The sequence below is a fragment of the Condylura cristata genome, unplaced genomic scaffold (genome assembly GCF_000260355.1).
Source record: "Condylura cristata isolate star-nosed mole 26May11 unplaced genomic scaffold, ConCri1.0 scaffold00013, whole genome shotgun sequence".
NCBI lineage: Eukaryota > Metazoa > Chordata > Mammalia > Eulipotyphla > Talpidae > Condylura > Condylura cristata.
The window spans coordinates 7,917,965-7,923,378 of NW_004567114.1; the positions used below are offsets into that span (position 1 = coordinate 7,917,965).

The window sequence follows — 5,414 nt, forward strand, 5'->3', positions numbered from 1 at the left end:
GCTGCGGCCGCTACCTGCGGGCTCAGAGTCGGCGCGCTGGCCCGGCCACAGCCCTGGCGGCAGAGTCCGGGGGCGCCGGCCGGGAGCACTCAGTGCTCCCCCGCGCCCCGCGTCGCAGCTCCCACTCGTGGCATCCTCCTCCTCCAAGTTTGGCGGCCGCCACCGGCTTGAGACGTTTCTCTCCTTCCTGACGAACAGAGCCCGGGCGGCCCAGCGAACGGGGAGGCGGGCTGGACGCGCGGGACCTGGGAGCCTGGCCGCGAGGCACCTGGACGTCGGCCTCCCGGGGGCGAGCTCTCGTCGGGAACTTTCTCTCAGGCTGCCGGCGCCTGCGTCTGCGAGGCCGTGGCGCCCGCCGCCCGCAGCTCTCGCTCGCTCGCTCCCCGCCCGCCGCCCGCCTCTCACCCCTCCCCCAGCACGTGTAGTCCGTCCCTAGGGCGCACCCCCCGGGCGCTCCTCCCTCCCCCGCGGCTCAACTAGTGACCCACACGCTCGCCCTCCTCCCCGGCTCTCTCCTTCCCTCGGAGCCGAGCCCTCCGCTGCCCTCCCAGGCGGCTGCCGAGAGGAACAGGTTACCGCACCGCAGGGACTCTCGCAACAAGGAATTCTGTGGAGCGACCGCTCTTCGCCCGGCTCCCCGCGACCCCCGAGGCGACCCGATGCCCACCCCCCTCCTGGGGCGGGTGATGCCCCGGAAGATTAATTGCTCGGGCAGAGCTAACAAACAGGCTTACACCACGCCAACGGTGCCTGCGCCCGCCGGGACCCGCTCCGGCAGGGCCCTCGGGCGGGCGGGGGAGCTCGCGGCGGGGCGCGGCGCCGACCTGCCAAACGCTGGAGACCGGGCAGGGGGAGGAACCCGAGAGTTCGGTGGCCTGGCCGCCGAGTGTGAGCTTTTGATGTTCGGGAACCTGAACGCTTCGCAGTGCTTTCTGGGTTGGGTTGGGTTGGGTTTTTCCTCCTTGTCTCTGATCGGCTTGCGAGCGTAAACCGCTTTCAAAACGGGCTAGGAGGGAGAATTTCAAAAGAAATGCCGTTGAGGTGTAATCCAGGTGTCCGGAGGTGGTGGGGACCTTCGCGGAAGGGCCTGGACAGAGGAGGGTTTGTGATCCCCTGGCGCGGACTTCCTTCCCAGACCAGCGCATCACGCAGCTGGTTAGGACTTGCTAGGGGTTAAGGCCACTTAAGATCCTTTTGGAACAAAGCCAGGTCTGTTTAATTAAATAAATACACACCCACCGTGTGCAGGGATTTGCGCCAAGTACCAGCCAGAGAACAAAACAAAACATCAACACACACACACAATGTGTAATACCCAGCCCCTGCTTTCAAGGAACCCTAAGTCAGGGGGGAGCCAGACCCTCACAGAAATGGCTGCTTAGTAGTGTTGCTCTAAAAGTCATTGCTGTGCACAAAGCATTATTCCCTCACTGCTGGAAATGTGGCTGCAGCAGCATTAACTGGAAGCGTGCAAGAAATGCAGTCTCTGAGGTTCCAGCCCAGACCCACTGAGTCAGAAAGTGGATTTTTAACACGACCACCCCTGCCCTGGAGATCTGTAACACGACCACCCCCGCCCTGGAGATCTGTAAGCACATTGCAGTGTGAGGAGCTGTGACCCTTTCAAGTCAGCCGCAGGGCACAAGCAAGCAGGTCATCATCTGGGGGCTCCCCTGGGCTGAGTTCACAGAGATAAATTTGCTTGTGTTAGCCTGGCATAGTGACACAGGTATCAGATACCTGGAGGGCCAGGGGAGGGAAGAGGTTGGCTAATTATTTTCATCACCCCATTTCAGTACCCACAAAGATACTGAAGGCATGAACACAAGACTAATTGCAGTGGAAACCTCTGGAGGAAATGAATGGAAAAGGCGGGGTTGGCCTTGTACAGCAAGCACAGGGTTCTGTTTCTCTGTGGAGGGTTCTTCTCACCGAGGCTCACCCTCCACTCTGGTCTCTTCTACCAAGCATGCCTGCCAGTGACGGAGAAGACGCTTTATGTGTTTACAGAATTTTCTTCTCATTGATTAGGCTGGGTATGGATGCACTCAATAGCAAAGAGCAGATTATATAGTACTTCTCTTTATTATGTTAAATATGTCACTTGGAAAACTAGCCAAGGAAGCCTGGCACCCAATTGAAGCCAAAGGACAAAGAAAAAGTAAAAGTACTAATAGGCTACAGTCCCTTGCATAAGACAGTCAGAGTCATGTTGGTTACAGCAACTCCCATAGGTGCCCGGGCATCTTGTTACTAGGATGTGATCTCTTCTCAAAGCATTTGCCCAAGGAGCTCACCGAGGGCTGGTGAAAATAGAAAGTTTTGGATCTAAAACAGGCCCAAGGAGTCACTCAGTGTCTGTCCTTATAACATTCTGTAATAGAGTGTTTCTTTTCTTTGTCACCTTTCACCTGTTTTCAGTTAATAGTTAGAACCTTTGGAATAATTTCACATGCACAAATGGATTCTTTATATTTGACACTTTAAAAAGCCATTCAATTGAAACTGTATTCTGCTTCATTTAAATAGTGCCCATTACCAAATGGCCTCTTCTGTCGCCCTCCTGACTCGCCCTGCAGAAACCTTTATGTACCTTTCAGATTCAGGCTTAGACAGCACTTTCTATGACAGCGAGGCCCTGGGGAAAGTACAAGTGCATTTCTGGGTTGACATTAGGCCCTAGATCTGGCTGGATCCAGAACACCCATCCGCAGGGGGGTTTCTTCAGATGTGACGTGGATGGAGCCCACTCCACAGCCACATGGTTTGGGGCATTTGGATAGGAAGGCACAGTCTGTCACAATGAACACAGTAGATTTTTTTCTTGAAAATTCTTGCCTAGGATGTGAAGAGCCTCCTCATTGAAAAGGTCTTCTTGTTCAGTGTTTTCAAGTTCACAAGAATGACCTTCTCTAGGAATTCTAATTCCTCTGCTCCGCCTTCGAGCACCAGCTAGACCAGCCACCTGAAACTTGAGTGGGCAGGAGAATCCCCCGGGGGGCTTGCCCAAACTCACACTACTGAGCTTCAGTAAGTTCAGGGTGGGCCTGGGAATTTGTATTGATAGTTCCAGTAAGGTGATACAGATGCTGTTGGTCTGGGGCCCACACCTGGAGAGCCCAGAGCTAGGTCATGCTAGCAGTAGAACAACAAAAGACTGGGTAGCAGAACATGCCCCCCCCCCCAAACATGCTGCTTTGGCATGTGGATTATTTTGAGCTGAAGCAAGAAAAAAGAGATGGAAGAAAAGTTCTCTGCCTGCCCCCTATTTTCCCCAAAGCAGGACACATTTGCAGAAATGTGTTCATTGCTCAGAGCTAGGCAATGCCCGCCCGCCCCCGGCCCCATCAGGCAGCGGGTACCTTCCTCCCTTTCGGGCTGAGAGGTGAACACTGCCTTGGGGGCCCAGTGACAGCCAGGGCCTGCAAACCCCCTTCTTCTCCCTCGCTTTCCAGGTCTTTCCTGCCAGGCCCTTTCCCTTCCCTGGTGGAATTAGCCCAGCTTGTTCTAAAACCCCTGACTGAGTCTCCCTTAGAGCACCTCCAGTGCCAGGTCTGTGACATGGCTGAGAAGATCTGTCTCCTCCTGGCGAGAAGAGGCCTTGAGGACTCGCCATCTTATCCACAGCTCTGACCACGGAGTCCAGCACCTCAAGTGCTTAATAAATAAAGCCTTTGTGAAACAAGTAACTCATTTCAGGGGCCACGCGAAGACAGAAGACTGCTTCAGTCGGGCACGCCTGCTCTCGCTATCACTACAGTTTCCATCCACCATCACTGCCAAGGTCACCCGGGACGGTGGACGCAGCTCAGCAGAAGCAGCCACTCACGAACACATCTTCGGTGCTCTTGGCCATCACTGTTTTCTCTTCCTTCTCTGACCAGCTCTTCCCTGGCTCAGCTCTGCTGGGGCTTAGCTCGAGGCTGCTGTGCTCTTCTTCCTGAGGAGCTCAGCGTTCTCTAGATGCAGTGATTTGCGCTCTGCTGCTGATTCGTAGGTCTGAATCTGAAGCTGGAACCTTGTCAGGAATTTTGAGCTGCCTGCTCACAGCATTGCCCCAGAGAGGAATCCGGCCCTCATCTTCCTGTCTGCCCCACCCCTTCAGTCCCTGTCACTCAGGCCTCAGATCTCCCCTCTAGACATCCCCATTCCACCTCTGGTTCCCTTCCTCACCTGAACCCCATAGACCCCATCTTAATAGTGCCTCTAACCCCAGTTTTCCATTGCATTCTTATTTCCACCCAGCAGCTAATCTTTCTGGAGAAAGAAAAATCCGATTATATTCCTTCCTTCCATGGCACCGTGAGACGCCCTGTTGCTCAAAGGACAGACTTCTAGCATGTCAGCTCAGTGTATGGGCGCCCGCATGATCCAGCCTGTGCTTCCAACTTCGACCGCACACTGGAATCAGCTGGGGGGCTTTTAAACCAGCTGAGGGTGGGAGCTGGGCATCAGTATTGACCCAGGCTGCACCAGGGCCCAAAATCCCTGCCCCACCCCTCCTCCACTCCTGCCAGGTCCCTCGTCTTTCCTTCTTTGGTCTCCAGACTCCAGCCATGTGGAACTTCTCTTTTTCTCATTCTTCAAAGGTGACCCTGTTTCATTTGCCTGAAATAACTCTTCCTACCCCCCCCCCAAGTCTTCTTTACCCAACGGTATGGACTTAAAATCCATGCCAGCGCTAAATTGTGATCAAACCTATTTCCTTACATTTTGGTGTTAGGCGGGGGAACCTTTGGAAGATGATTAGGTCATGAGGCCAAGGTCACATGAATGGGGTCCGTGTCCTCAGAGATGAGGCCCCTGAGCCCTCCCTCCTGCCTCTGTCATGTGAGGACAAGAGCCAAGGCAGCTGACTGTGAACCAGGAAATGGATCTCACCACATGCCCTATTTGCCAGTGCCATCACCTTGGGCTTCCCAGCCTCCAGAACTGTGAGAAACCTTCTGACTTATACAAGCCAGCTGGTCTTTGTTAATAGCTCATGTGGCTAAGACACAAGGCTAGTGCTTCCCAGAAGCCTCCCAGGCCCCCCAAAATCAACTAACCCCCTCTTCTGTGTGTTTATGGTGCCTTGTTCTACCAAATAACTCATCCTGCTGTATTGTACTTGCCTGTTTGCTTGTGTAAGGTTTCCTCCAGACTCCCAGTTCTGTGGGGACAGGAACCACATCAGCCATGCTCTCTTCCTGGGCTTAGTACCTGGTCAAGGAATGCTCGTGGAATGCAGGTGACAAGCATACATGGCCCACATTCTGGAAGTGTGACGTGACCTGCCAGGTTTCTCCCACGGGCATCTGCCATAGGCAGTGTTTCCACCATCATTGTCTCTTGGGACCCCATGCCAGCCCAGGCAGTAGGCAGAGGCAGAGGTACACCCCCATCACAATTAGGGGGCCTGCCCAGTTTGCCCA

The 5,414-nt window shown here is 54.5% G+C and overlaps 1 protein-coding gene across 1 annotated transcript in view; it reads right to left on the reverse strand.

The window, feature by feature from the left end:
- Nucleotides 1-310, reverse strand: part of SLC24A4 (solute carrier family 24 (sodium/potassium/calcium exchanger), member 4) — a 120,080-nt gene extending 119,770 nt beyond the window's left edge. The window contains exon 1 of the mRNA XM_004681607.2: nucleotides 246-310. The gene's annotated coding sequence lies outside the window, so the exon portion shown is untranslated. The remainder of the gene's footprint in view (nucleotides 1-245) is intronic.
- Nucleotides 311-5,414: the final 5,104 nt, after the last annotated feature.